Raw genomic sequence first — 14,628 nt, forward strand, 5'->3', positions numbered from 1 at the left:
GGATCAGGGCCGGCTTTAGGGTGATTCAGCCGATTCCCTGGAATCGGGCCCCGCGCCCCTAAGAGGGCCCTACAATATCCCGAAGGAGCTGCTGCCGAAGTCCCGCCACTGTCTTCGGCGACAGCTCAATCGCTGCTGTGCAGGACGGTCCCTCTGCTGAAGTGCCGCCGAAGGCACCGGCAGCTGATTGAGCTGCTGCCGAAGTCCCGGCACTGTCGTCATCAGCAGCTCAATCGTTGGCGCTGTCTTCGGCGGCATTTCGGTGGAGGGTCCTTCCTTTGCGGCAGCGATTGAGCTGCCGCCGAAGACAGCGGCGGGACTTCGGCGGCAGCTCCTTCGAATCGGGCACCACGGTGCCTAAAGCTGGCCCTGAAAAGGATTTCTAGCCTGCGTATGAAAACCTGGGAAACCCAAGCTGCAAAGCAAAGGCAACTTGTGCCTTAAGAATCTGCCAGCCTGTTTATCACTCAGTGTGAGAATTTGCTAATTCATATCCTACCTATCTAGTATGTTAAGTTCAGTTTGCAGTTGTGTTTATTTACTAGGTAATCTGCTTTGATCTGTTTGCTGTCACTTATAATCACTTAAAATTTATCATTTTGTAGTTATTAAACTTATTTTATGTTTTAATCCAAACCAGTGTGTGTTTGACTAAAGTGTCCGGTGGTAACCAAGCTGAGATTTTCCCAAGTGTGCATGGTCCTCTTCACATTGAGGCAGGATCCCCTGGGAGAATAACATGAAGGGCAAAGGGGTCCAGGAGAGCTGGCTGTATTTTAAAGAATCCTTATTGCGGTTGCAGGAACAAACCATCCCGTTGTGTAGAAAGAATAGTAAATATGGCAGGCAACCGGCTTGGCTAAACAGTGAAATCCTTGCTGATCTTAAACGCAAAAAAGAAGCTTACAAGAAGTGGAAGATCGGACAAATGACCAGGGAGGAGTATAAAAATATTGCTCAGGCATGCAGGAGTGAAATCAGGAAGGCCAAATCACAATTGGAGTTGCAGCTAGCAAGAGATGTTAAGAATAACAAGAAGGGTTTCTTCAGGTATGTTAGCAACAAGAAGAAAGTCAAGGAAAGTGTGGGCCCCTTACTGAATGAGGGAGGCAACCTAATGACCGAGGATGTGGAAAAAGCTAATGTACTCAATGATTTTTTTGCCTCTGTCTTCACGAACAAGGTCAGCTCCCAGACTGCTGCACTGGGCAGCACAGTATGGGGAGGAGGTGACCAGCCCTCTGTGGAGAAAGAAGTGGTTTGGGACTATTTAGAAAAACTGGACGAGCACAGGTCCATGGGGCCGGATGTGCTGCATCCGAGGGTGCTAAAGGAGTTGGCGGATGTGATTGCAGAGCCATTGGCCATTATCTTTGAAAACTCATGGCGATCGGGGGAGGTCCCAGATGACTGGAAAAAGGCTAATATAGTGCCCATCTTTAAAAAAGGGAAGGAGGAGGATCCAGGGAACTACAGGCCAGTCAGCCTCATCTCAGTCCCTGGAAAAATCATGGAGCAGGTACTCAAGGAATCAATTATGAAGCACTTAGAGGAGAGGAAAGTGATCAGGAACAGTCAGCATGGATTCACCAAGGGGAAGTCGTGCCTAAGTAACCTAATTGCCTTCTATGATGAGATAACTGGGTCTGTGGATGAGGGGAAAGCAGTGGATGTGTTATTCCTTGACTTTAGCAAAGCTTTTGATACGGTCTCCCACAGTATTCTTGCCGCCAAGTTAAAGAAGTATGGGCTGGATGAATGGACTGTAAGGTGGATAGAAAGCTGGCTAGATCGTCGGGCTCAGCGGGTAGTGATCAATGGCTCCATGTCTAATTGGCAGCCGGTTTCAAGTGGAGTGCCCCAAGGGTCGGTCCTGGGGCCAGTTTTGTTTAATATCTTTATTAATGATCTGGAGGATGGTGTGGACTGCACTCTCAGCAAGTTTGCAGATGACACTAAACTGAGAGGCGTGGTAGATACACTGGAGGGTAGGGATCGGATACAGAGGGACCTAGACAAATTAGAGGATTGGGCCAAAAGAAACCTGATGAGGTTCAACAAGGACAAGTGCAGAGTCCTGCACATAGGACGGAAGAATTCTATGCACTGCTACAGACTAGGGAACGAATGGCTAGGTAGCAGTTCTGCAGAAAAGGACCTAGGGGTCACAGTGGACGAGAAGCTGGATATGAGTCAACAGTGTGCTCTTGTTGCCAAGAAGGCTAACAGCATTTTGGGCTGTATAAGTAGGGGCATTGCCAGCAGATCGAGGAACGTGATCGTTCCCCTTTATTCGACATTGGTGAGGCCTCATCTGGAGTACTGTGTCCAGTTTTGGTCCCCACACTACAAGAAGGATGTGGATAAATTGGAAAGAGTCCAGAGGAGGGCAACAAAAATTATTAGGGGTCTGGAGCACATGACTTATGAGGAGAGGCTGAGGGAACTGGGATTGTTTAGTCTCCAGAAGAGAAGAATGAGGCAGGATTTGGTAGCTGCTTTCAACTACCTGAAGGAGGGTTCCAAAGAGGATGGAGCTCGGCTGTTCTCAGTGGTGGCAGATGACAGAACAAGGAGCAATGGTCTCAAGTTGCAGTGGGGGAGGTCTAGGTTGGATATTAGGAAACACTATTTCACTAGGAGGGTGGTGAAGCACTGGAATGCGTTACCTAGGGAGGTGGTGGAATCTCCTTCCTTGGAGGTTTTTAAGGCCCGGCTTGACAAAGCCTGGCTGGGATGATTTAGTTGGGAATTGGTCCTGCTTTGAGCAGGGGGTTGGACTAGATGACCTCCTGAGGTCCCTTCCAACCCTGATATTCTATGATTCTATGGTACTGCTCTGGGGTCTGAGGTTGGTGGTTAGAGACCTGCATGTAACTGCAGCTGGGTGTGTCCCTACTTGTGAGAATGCTGGTGAAAGTGCAAGCTTGGAGGGCTTTGTAGCTTGTCACAGCAGCACAGTGTGAGAGGGGAGGCCAGGATGGTGGGTCAGAGGGCTCAGTGGTATCCCAGTTCCAGGTGGTAAGAGTGAGTCATGCATGGACAGTGTGTGCTGTACAGGGATTGGTTCCTACAATGTGACCAATCCCCAAACGTGATGCAACATATAGTAGATGCAGTGTCATGTGAAACTGTATATAAAGGAAGAAGTTTGCTCTGTAACTTTGGATGTGTGGTACACCCTGTACTTCCCCACACACTTTGGGTGTTATTAACTCAGCATAGATTTGCTGTATGCCAGATTAAGGAACCTGAGTGACGAGACTAGAGTTGGACTGAATTCTTAGGGAACCTAGTGGAAGAGGTCTTGGGGAAACCTCAACTTTGAGGACTTCCACAGAGCCCTCTGGCTCATCAAGACTGGCACAGTCCAGTTTGAAATGCACCAGCAACCTATCTGCATACAGGATACCACCCTGGCCCTACTGAGGTATTGGGGTCCACACATTCAGGTGTCAAGGAACTGATCCTCATCATTAAGGAAGAGGAAATGGTGTCCCTCCTCGGTGGCTTCCCTGGAATATGAGGAAGAGTGGGACCCAGAAGTGTAGCCACATCATTCTGCTCCCTCGACTCCCAAGGACCTCTTATCATGGTCACCAGATGAAATGGTGACCTATCAATGATTCTGGGAGATTTCAGTGCATTTTGAGAGTTGTTCGTGCAGATGGATGTCAGTGTGGAGGCGCTGAGACTTCAATCATCTGAAAAATATTTCTCCACTCTTTCTGCTGTTGACCCTGCTAAAATTGTCTTCTCCATAAATGAGGGACTATTAATTTTTGTAAGAGCTTTGTGGCAGACGCTGGCCGCTATTGTCAACATTGAGAAAAATTTACCAGGTGCCCCTTTTGGAGTTCGGGAGTTGGAGTACTTTTATAAGCATCCTAACCTGGATCATTGGTTGTCTCAGCTGTCCAAGAAAAACCATGCTTAGACAAGAAGACACCAATGAACAAGACCTTTTTAGACCTGTTTGAGAGAAAATCATACTTGTTAGCATCACACAATTGCAATGGCCAACTGCCAAGCTCTACGGGACAAATCTGACTTTCTAACATACGACAGCGTAACACCCTTTGTTAATAACCTCTAATCCGAACACAGAGAAGCCCAAAGACATTATAAAAGAGGGCCAGTCCTTGGAAGCAGTGAAGAATGCATCAGACACCGTGACCAAGTCTGTGTGAAAAGCGTTATGGCTCCAAGGTTTGGGTATCTCTCACAAATACAAGCTGTGGCTGAGGACTTGCTGAACAGCTCCAAGCCCTCAAAAAAGTGAGAGGACTGACAAAATGCTACATTTCCTGAAATATTCTGAAGTGACTTTGCTCTCTCTAGGAATCTATACCACTCTGGCCTACCATAAACCATACTGCCATCAACCATAGCATCAACTGAGGCAGTGCCTGCTGTCTTACCACAGGAAACCTGAATACCTTGCCAAGAAACACTGGAAGTACAGCAGAGAATGTCAACCTTCCTCAGCCTCTGCAAACATTCTCCTTTGATGTTTTAGCAGAATTGATGTGACATTCAAGAGCTGCACCAACAGTCTGTAGAGTATGTCCTTTAGAAGCCACCTTGCATTATTTCATAGTGTATTGTTGGACTTTACAGCCAATAAATGGGAGCTAGACTTGCATTGCTTGTGGCTATACCATCCAATTCCTTTCCCCACCCTTTACCAACATCTTTCCCCCTCCCTTTTCAGGGCATTCTCACAAGTGCTTGTTGCAAACAGAAGTGACCTGGTTGCTCCATCTAGGAGCCTTAGAGGTGGTCTTCCAGGAGCACAAGAGAAGAGGGAGGGTTGTAGCCCCATCTTTATGGCCTTAAGCTGGGTCATGAGGAGGCTCAGGGCTCATATGTGGCCCTGATGGACTCTGCTGGTCAAAATAATTAGGTCTCATGTGCATGAGGTTTATGTGAATGTACAATATCTCAAAGACCCAAAGTAAGTGTAGGATAATTGTTTTCTTTATGTTCACTGCTGTACCTTTATTCTGGGGAATATGTTCAAAGAGTGCTAGAGAAAATTAAAAAGGCACAGCACAACAACTTAGTAGCAAAAATATTTTTTACTTATAATGTGCCTAGTCTTGATTATGCATGTAGTGAATAGTTTGTATTTCTGAACATTGAAATTCTGAAAATTCAAATAGAAAATGCATCAAAATTTGTTGAAGTGAAAAATTTTGGCATCTGTAATCAGATAAGGAGCTTCCTTTTTAGGGTGTTTCATTTTCCCATTGGATTAGTGACCCGAATAGACAGACTAGACTCCTGGGTGTCTTGGATTAATGATAATCTGAATGCTGTTGTTAGGAAGAACATGTTAAAACATAAATACAGGAGGACAGACAGGGTAAAATAAAGATGGATTTTTAAAAATGTGTATACCTATTTCTATATACAAATTAGGTATGTTAATTATTAATAAGGTTTTGATTGACCTATCAATATACCCATCAAACTTAATAAAGGTCAGAATTAGATGTTTAAAATTCATTTAGAAAAGGAATATTTTGTAATTAGGCTACTTATTATAATAGACTAATTAGCTTAATATTCATCTTATTTGTGAATGGAAATGTGATGGTCCAGTTTTCATTTAGATGAAGTATTAAGATCAATTGTGTCTTCTAATTAAGTATCTGGACAGTTTTGAAGTTATATCCCAGGATCAAATAGTTTCACATATTGGCCCAACTGTTACATATTGAGAAAAAAGTTTAGTCCCTTAATAAGCAGAACATCATCTTCTCTGACATGGGTGGCATGCCCCTCTAAGTGCCGGAGGTTTGGATCTAGTCAGCCCTGGTCAATCATCAGACCTAGCTGGGAAAGGAGTGAGTGATCATAAAAAACAGCAATTGGCTTAATTGAGGGTGACTGCAGGAAGAAGCTGCAGGAAGGGGCAGTCTCCTGCAGTGGTCACTGATGAAGGAAGACTCCAGGTTAGCCCTTCCTGTCATGGCTGGGTAGAAAGCACCAGCTGGAAGCTTTGTTTGCCTTTTGTGAGTTTGTGGTCATTTTGGACAATAAATGAAGCCAAAAAAGAGGGACTAAAGAGGGACTAAGGTGTGGCTGTTAATGCCCCAGGCTGGTGAGGAAGCAGTGTTTTACACAAAGTACAATATGCAAATTTAAGATATTTTAACATTTTAATTGATTCAGGTATGGCTGCATCCAAAGGAATGACAGTTTAAGGATACTGGTACTACCAGGGTTACAATCTGTTTTGTTTTGTTTTTGTTTGGTAGCGCGCTGGGGAGATTTATCAGAATGTTAAAGTAGCTCTTGGTGTTGAGAGTTAGGCCACATTTTAGGTATGAGGAATATAGTTATAGCACCATAGCTACACTGGCATAACTCTGTAATGTACAGCAATGGACGGGTTTTTTTGTGGCTGCAGGAATAAGAGCTTCATGAGTGAAGGTAGCTAGGTTGAGAGAAGTATTCTTCTGTGACTTGGCTGCATCTACGCTGGGGGTTAGGTCAGTATATCTACGGTGCTCAGAGGTGTGGATTTTTATACCCCTAAGCTCTATGGCTATATCAACCTAAATTTTCAGTGTAGATCAGGTCATGTGCACATGGATAGCTACCAGCAATGATATGTTTCATCCCCTGTATATGGCCCACCCTTGTCTTGCAGAGCTTTAATGCATCCCACCTTTCTCCCAGCCCCCTGGAGAGTTGCATTCCTCTCCCATGTGCTCCTGTAGAGTTCCATTGTCCTCTTCATGCTGTTTGTCCATGCACAATCTGTGTATTTTTCCCATGCTCTTCTACCACCTTACGATGATTTATATACTTTATATTTATATTTATATTTATATATACTCAGCAAACATTATCCAGCTATGCCAGAAGGACAGGAGACACTGCATGTGTTGTTTAATTAGGTTGCAACTTCATTCCTAAACATCTGGGAGTATCCAGCAGATAAAAGTCTACAGTGGTGGTGATTCCCTAATTATTTACATATGATGGGGAGAGGGACTGCTCTCAGCCCTCCCCCTTTACTCATCCTCATCCCCAGCCAACTCGCAGCTGGGACCCTCTGTCACCAGGAGCAGATTAGTGTTTTGTGGGATCCATGGGTCAGAGCAAGTGGGGGCCCCTCCCCATACCTTCCGTCTGCAGTCCCCCCCACACTCCTGCCGGGGAAATGGGGTTGGGGCATGGGGGCTTGCCCCGCTCCACCTGGCGCTCCTTCTGGGGAGTGGGGTCAGGGCGTCCGCTCCGCCCCCACCCAGTGCTCTGCTCACCCAGCAAGTACCTGCTCCCACTCCCCAGCTGGAGCACCGGGCGGACGGAGTGGTTCGGGGGACTCAGACGCCTGGTTTTTCCGGGGCCCCCATTTGGCTGGGGCCCCTGGGCATGGGCCCCATTGGCTAAGTGGCAAATTCACCACTGTCTTTCACACTGTCTGGAGTGACTCATGACCATGAGTGCCTACCTCAGAGCAGATTGTCAAAAACGGAGCAGAAATCCCAAACTAGTGGTGTATTCTGTAATTAGATTTCATCAACATAGAACCAAATGTGAACCTCCCCAAATGCTACAATAGCCTTATATTGGAGTCACAGAGAGTTCCCTTAGACTCTCCAGTCTGTTTTGCCACCAAGACAAACTGGATTTAGTGATAAATGGCCATTTATACCAAAAATCACAAATATTTCAGATTACTACCATTCCCAAGAGACCAGTCATTCACCCAGGTCAAGTTGCATTCTAGATCTCATACCAAAGACAACGCTGGTAGCCAATTCTATAGTAAACTAAATATATTTTATTAACTCAGAAAAGGAAATGAGTAATTGGGAAATTAAGGCAGGTAAAATATACGTACAGGTGAGTCACGTCTATAATTTCAAATGGCAGAAGAGATGTAGTAATCTACCAGTTTCCCAAAAGTCTCCCAGGGCTACCCAGAATAATTCTGGGGATCTCTGTCGTCTTGTTGCATTATTCTGCCCTGTTAGAATCCAAACAGTCCAGAGACACAGGATTTTTCCCTGAATCCATACTGATAGCTTCTTATCACAGAAAACAAGCTGACAGGGTCACCACTTATGCTGGCTCTTTCTTTGATGGGTGGAGAGAGAGGAGTACGTTTAGAGTCTTTGATCTCTGATCATCACACACAATGACCACTTTTCTTTAGATGTGCACAAATTAGCACTTTCCTGCTGAAGTTTTTCATTTCCATTACACAAGGCTTCCTTCTCGTTTGATGGGTTATATAGTTACAGGGGTAAATGCAATGTAAATGTTTGCTATTACATTATAACAGGATACAGATCAGTGAAAACAAATGCATGTAAGTTTAAACACCAAATACATCCTTATACATATAAAAATCATTTTGATCTATTCTAATACACAGGTGAATTGGCCTGGAGCTTTGGCATGAGTTGGCACCTGGTCTACCAGCATCACACCCTCGAATGAGGGTTAAGGGGGGACTATAAAGGAGGTGGTGGATTGATTTTCTGCCATACCAGTTATAAGTGCCACGAACCCCTGCTCCCCGTCCTCCCAGTTTCTGCTCCTGTAAGGAATACCTTCTTTAAATTCCTTACCAATCCATTTAATATGGTCACCATATCCCTTCCTATGGAATACCTGTACTGGACATTCACCACAAGGAGTTGCCAGTAATTAGCTGGGCTGGCTCCCTGCCCCCCTCTCCCTCCCAATATCTAGCAGTGCTCCCAGACACCTACTAATGCCGCCTTTGATGACTGCCAAAAACATGGCAGCTCCAAGTCTGACAAATTATCCTACCTGAATAGTTCTGGTGCTGTGTCCGCATGAGAAATTGCTGATGCCCCTCTGCCACCTATAAATTTATCCACCTCCCTTTTAAATACTTACTAGTCTCGTCCATCTGAGAGGCTTCACAGTTGCCCGCCACACCCTGCGTTGCAACATGTCCGACCAAATAATTTTTACTCCTGGGGAAAAAAGTTCCAGGATCTGCCAGAAGTCCTGCCCTACCGTATTCATCTCTTAAGTGGTGTGTGTGTGTGTGTGTGGTGAGAGAGAGAGAGAAATTTAGAAGAAATGCTCTTTGCCATTCTTATAAGTAGTGAAATGTAAAGAACATAATACATAAACAAAAGCATCCCTAACTCTGTGGGGAAATAACCCTTTTGTAACTGCTCTCACTAAAGCTGTCACACATATTTTAAATATAGTATAGATCAACTAAAGAAATGACAATCTCTTGATGATATTTTGATAGACAACGACCTCATAACAAATAAATGCACAGCATAATACAATATCATGATCAATGGTCCCACACTATTTTATGGAATGAATTATAAAAACAAAGAATTCAAGTCAGCTAAAATGCTGCAGCGGATCATTCTTGATAAATGTTGTTCATTTCAATCAAACTCATCTCACTGTAGTGCTGTTTTGTGATCTGTAGCTTTTAATCATTTTATCTTTCTATGCTATTATTCTTGTACACCAAACACTACATACCTTCCTAACAGTCCAAGACTGGTTATAGAAATAGTTTTTAAAAAATCTTTGTAATAAATGTTTAGTTCCCATTACTTCTCAGCTAAAACATGTACTTTTGAAGGCAAGACATTTCAGATATGGCATTTGTGAAATTAGCAGTGATTATAGAAAGAATGTGTCCTGAGCTTGTTTGGTTGCTTAGTGTATGCTTTGGTGATTTAATGTTACTGTGAAATAAAGTGCAGCCTTGAGAAGTGGTGGTGGTTATGTCAGAGTGGGAATATACTCATTCCTGTTTGATGAGCTGAATTTGTATGGGCCATTTGGAAGCAAGATTTAAAATAAACTATTTCAAAGTAAAAAGGATGTTTAGAACTTCAGCATAATGAGCTTAAATGAAAAAGGCTGACTTTTAATCTGCATTATATTATTTTTGCAATAGTTTATTAGAAACAGAAAACAAAAAAAAACCCACTTTGGTCTCATAAACTGACTAGACATGTCCACTATGGATTGTTTCCAATTTTATCTCATTAACATAATTTCTTTAAGAATGTGTGCCTATTATATGTCTATATCTGTGCAACTACACCTATATTTCTTTGCTTTCCCCCCATGGCTCTTTTATTCAGTGTTCCATTCACATTTCATCTTAAAATTTTGGACTTTGCATTTCCTTGTATAGGAAGAGTTTGATCCTTGTGCATTTTACCAAACTTAAACATATAGCCCTAGCATACCTTTGCCCACTTCTTTCTATGTATGACGGATACTACACTACTATAGCTGATGCTACACTCAGACTCTTGCTCTTGTAATTCATGTTTGTATCTACACGTCTACCCCGATATAACGAGCCAAAAAATCTTACCGCATTATAGGTGAAACCGTGTTATATCGAACTTGCTTTGATCCGCCGGAGTGCGCAGCCCCGCCCCCCCGGAGTGCTGCTTTACCGCGTTATATCCAAATTTGTGTTATATCGGGTCGCGTTATATCGGGGTAGAGGTGTACTTATTGTTTGTCCCCATCATATTCCCCAAGCAACCTAGCAGACTTTTAGGTGGAAATTAATGTTGTTTGTTCCAGGAACAACTCTCTCCACAGCTGCTACCAACCTATGTGTAGGAATGCCATGCAGCCATTCAGAAAGAAGTTAATGAAAGCACAGCTTCTTAGTGGGCCATTGAAAAGGGTGTCATAGTCTCTGGGCCGCCAGCTAAGACAGGAGCTGGAGCAGGCTGCCAGTCTGTTGAAACTACTGGCAGTGGAAATGTTTGTGGCCAGCTAGTGATATTGAGCAGTCTGGAGAGACTGCTTCCCTTAGGCACCTATATACCTACCTCTGGATCATATGGGTGGGTCCTTGCCTGTGGATTAGTTGGAGTTTAGTTGAATGGTATGGGGCTCATCACAAGACCAGCTGGTAATTCCTTCTGATGATTCATCAAGCTCTCTGGCTCAGGGAACAGCCTTATGCAGTATTGTTGTAGCTGTGTCAACGGACTCAGGCTTCCAGGTAGCTTAAGGATGACTCATCAGGATCTGTAAGAGAGTGGAAGGAATAGCTCAGAGGCTTTCTGTGTCGATGCCCCAAGATCCAGGCTTTCCATATCCACTTTAAGCAGCAACAAAACCTTCCTTTCAGGTGAAAGAATGTAGTGGAAACGTCACAGGTTTAAACTTCGAGTTTTACGAGGATGACAACTTCTTCTATGGACTATTCCACAGAAAGGATTTGGATCCTACTATAACTAACATATATTAGTGGTAGTGATGTTGTAACCCATACACCTTCTGGGTGTGGTGTTCTGTCCCATCTAGTGACAGCAAGACCACTTAGAGAGCAATTAATGAATCTGCTCTACAGCCTTAGGTAATAGCTAGTTGTCATTTAGCTCATGCGATAGAGGCTTATGCTCTAAGCTCCAGAAGTCTCGGGTTCAATCCCGCCCATTAACGACCGGGGTCTGTTGGCGTTACAATGTCACTGAGTACTTAAGGTTATGAGTTATAATGTATGTATTGAATTCTGCCCATTGTAAATGCCCTAAAGTTCTTGCCAACCTCTCAGCAGATGCATGTTGGATTACACTCAGAAACATAACTCTTCTAAAAACTTTTTTTTTTTTTTTTTTTTAAATCCTTACTATTACTACTCTGGATATTCTTGTTAGATATATAAATGTCCAAAAAGCTCTTGGCCCAAATTTTGTGACAATTAATTCCACATGTAAATGTAAAATTTTGCATGTAAATATCTCTAATACAGAGGTCCCCAAACTATAAGGCGCTCCCCTCTAGGGGGTGTGGAGATACATGGGGGGGGGGGACTTGGGCCAGTCCCATTGGGGGTGGGGATGGAGTGCCACCCTGCCCCCAGCTTCTGCTCCGGTCCCTCCCCAAGCCACGTCTCTGGCTCCTGGCCCTGCACTTGGCCCCATCCTCAGCCTCAGTGTGGCTCCGCTCCTGGCCATGTGCCAGCCCCCAGCCTCTCCTGCTGGCCACAGCTCTGTTCCTGGCCCAGGGCCGAGGCTGGGGATAAAGCTGAGAGTGGAGCCGCACCTGGCTGCTAGCCCCCACCTCAGCCCAGCTGCAGCTCTGCCCCCGCCTCTGGCCATGTCCCACCCCCAGCTGCAGCCCCAGCCTCAGCCCCCTTATTCCCAGCCATGTCCCCCCTCAGACACGGTCCCGCTCCTGGCCCTGGCTAGGGAAGGGGGCACAGATGGGCATAAGGGGGGCGCGACCCTGAAAAGTTTGTGCACCACTGCTCTAATATGTCTCACGTATTAAGATATCTCTAAAAAGATTTGCTGTAATTCTCTCAATCAGTCAATAAAGTTATTTAAAACAACTTTTTTATGCATTTTGCTATTTTAATCGTTAGAATTTACTCTCATGTTTTAGTAGTCCATGTGGAAGGTAAGAGAAAGTGTTAAATCATTTGTGATGAATAAGAAAGACAAGGACCTTTTTTGGCCGTGAGCCATAAATCTAGCAAAATTGATCAGCGGGGACTAACTTATTGAATCACTAACGAGTATATTCCTGAAGGTGTAGTGCATGACTGATTCCTTCCTGACTAGCTTCAGTGTTTGGAGGTATTATGAATGATTGCTTTGCAAAATGAAAAACTGTAGCTATTGAGAAATAGCCACAGTGTAAAGATGATGGTATTTTAGTTTTTTTTTTAAAAGAAGTGTATCAAAAGGACAACAGATTGAAATACCAGTGTTTAATTGTGTACCACTTGTATCCAAGTAGTTAGGGGAATAGAAAGAATGGAGCTAGTCTGTGTCCTGGCTGGATATTTCTCTGAAGTCCTTTTTGCACAAATCTTCGCTCTTGATTCAAGAGTCTCAAAGTACCAGAATTTTGTGTAACTATCTCCTCAGGAGAGTAGGCAACATAATCTGAGGCTAGTTCACAGGGAGTTGTATATTCCATCATATATTCCATCATAGACTCAAGCAGAAAGCTCCGCCCCCTCCGCTGCCAATTTTCATCATCATTTGCTGTGTTACATTGGTTATATAGTTCTTTCTGGAGCATTTTGTGGTGGGGTAAGTTTGAAAGATCCCAGCAAGAAAAGTACTACTTATTAGATTTTTTTTTTGGGAGGGGGCATTATTCTTGGTAGTCACTCTTCGATAATATCAGTGAGGCCCAAATCATCATGCATAGTTAGTAACAACTATTAAGACCACAACTCAAGATAGTATTGCCTACAGTTGTTAGGGGAAATGACAAGTAATCCATTTTAAATCTCAGTTTATTAAAAACAAACAAAAAACCCCAAACAAAACAACAAACAAACAAAAAACACCTCACATGTAGCACACGATCACAGATCTTGGCTCCAGGGGGAAGGCCAGCTTGTGCAACTGAGACCTCAACTGAGAAATGCTATCAGGAAAATAACACACACACCTGTGAATGTGATGGATATAGCTCCTCTCCTTCACCTAATACAAAAAGCACGTACAAACGAGCTGCTGTTCCATCACTGTTCATCTCCCTACACGATTAATTTACTTTTTAAACCTCTGTTGGTATACATTTTAAACGTTTGAGATTTAGTCTAGGTAAGACAAGAGTATATGACTCTGCCTGACTGACCAGGGCAGACAGTTTCAGTAGAGACTTATGGGGGTTGATGAACATTTTGCAGAACTTCCTGTTCAGTTATCAGTCACATTATTGCTGCAGGAAGAAAGAGGGAGGAATTAATTTTCATCTGAAGAGGAAACTTACCAGTAACCCAACCAAATATTAATTTTAAAAATATTAAGGGAATTTTACATTCACATGTGGAATTCATTGCCCCAAGATTGAGGCCAAGAGCTTACAGGATTTTAAAAAAAAAGTATTGGACATTTATGCAGCTAACAAAAATATCCAGAGTAGTTAAAATGAGGATTTAAAAAAATATATATAGTTTTTTTAGAAGAGTTATGCTTCTGGGAATAAGCCAACATGTGAATGTTGGGAGGTTAGCAAGAACTTTTCTTATTGCACGTTATTTCATAATCACCTTTTGATGGGTGATTCTTGCATATTTTTCTGAAGCATTTGGTATTGAGGTCAAGGACAGGATACTTTATTAAGATAACCACTGGTCTGATGAAGTATAGCAATATTTATGTTCAATTGGCATGCAACATTATCTGAATCTAATGGGAGATTACTGGCTGCAGACTCCTTCTGAGTATTTGTTTCACATTGTGTTTAAGTGGCTAAATGCTGGTTATGTGTACAGTGTTGGAGTTATTTTTATCACAGGGAATAGAACTAATGAACACTATATAAATAGGTATTGGAAATATACAGTGTAAAACCAAACCTGCTGATTAACACAAGAAGCACTGTTGAGGAGAAATCTATATGCAGTGCTTTAAAATATATGCAGTACATAAAAGTGAGCTCACATGACTTCATTATTACCTTTTTACTTAGTTAATTACTTACATAATTACTTAACATGAACATTTTAAAGGGGATTTGAAACTTTGTATATAAAATAGTTCATCTCTGTTATAAAATGTAAGATAATTTTCTAGTGTTATTTTAAAATGTAACAAGTGCAAAAGTAAGAGGTAGTTTTAGAATGTTAAGCACCATAATAATGGGTAATTTCTT

At 43.0% G+C, this 14,628-nt stretch overlaps 1 protein-coding gene across 1 annotated transcript in view; it reads left to right on the top strand.

Annotated features, from left to right (window-relative positions):
• DIAPH2 (diaphanous related formin 2) overlaps window positions 1-14,628 on the top strand; it is a 908,304-nt gene that overhangs the window by 416,098 nt on the left and 477,578 nt on the right. The window lies entirely within an intron of this gene.

The sequence above is a fragment of the Emys orbicularis genome, chromosome 9 (assembly GCF_028017835.1).
Source record: "Emys orbicularis isolate rEmyOrb1 chromosome 9, rEmyOrb1.hap1, whole genome shotgun sequence".
In the NCBI taxonomy this organism is placed as follows: domain Eukaryota; kingdom Metazoa; phylum Chordata; order Testudines; family Emydidae; genus Emys; species Emys orbicularis.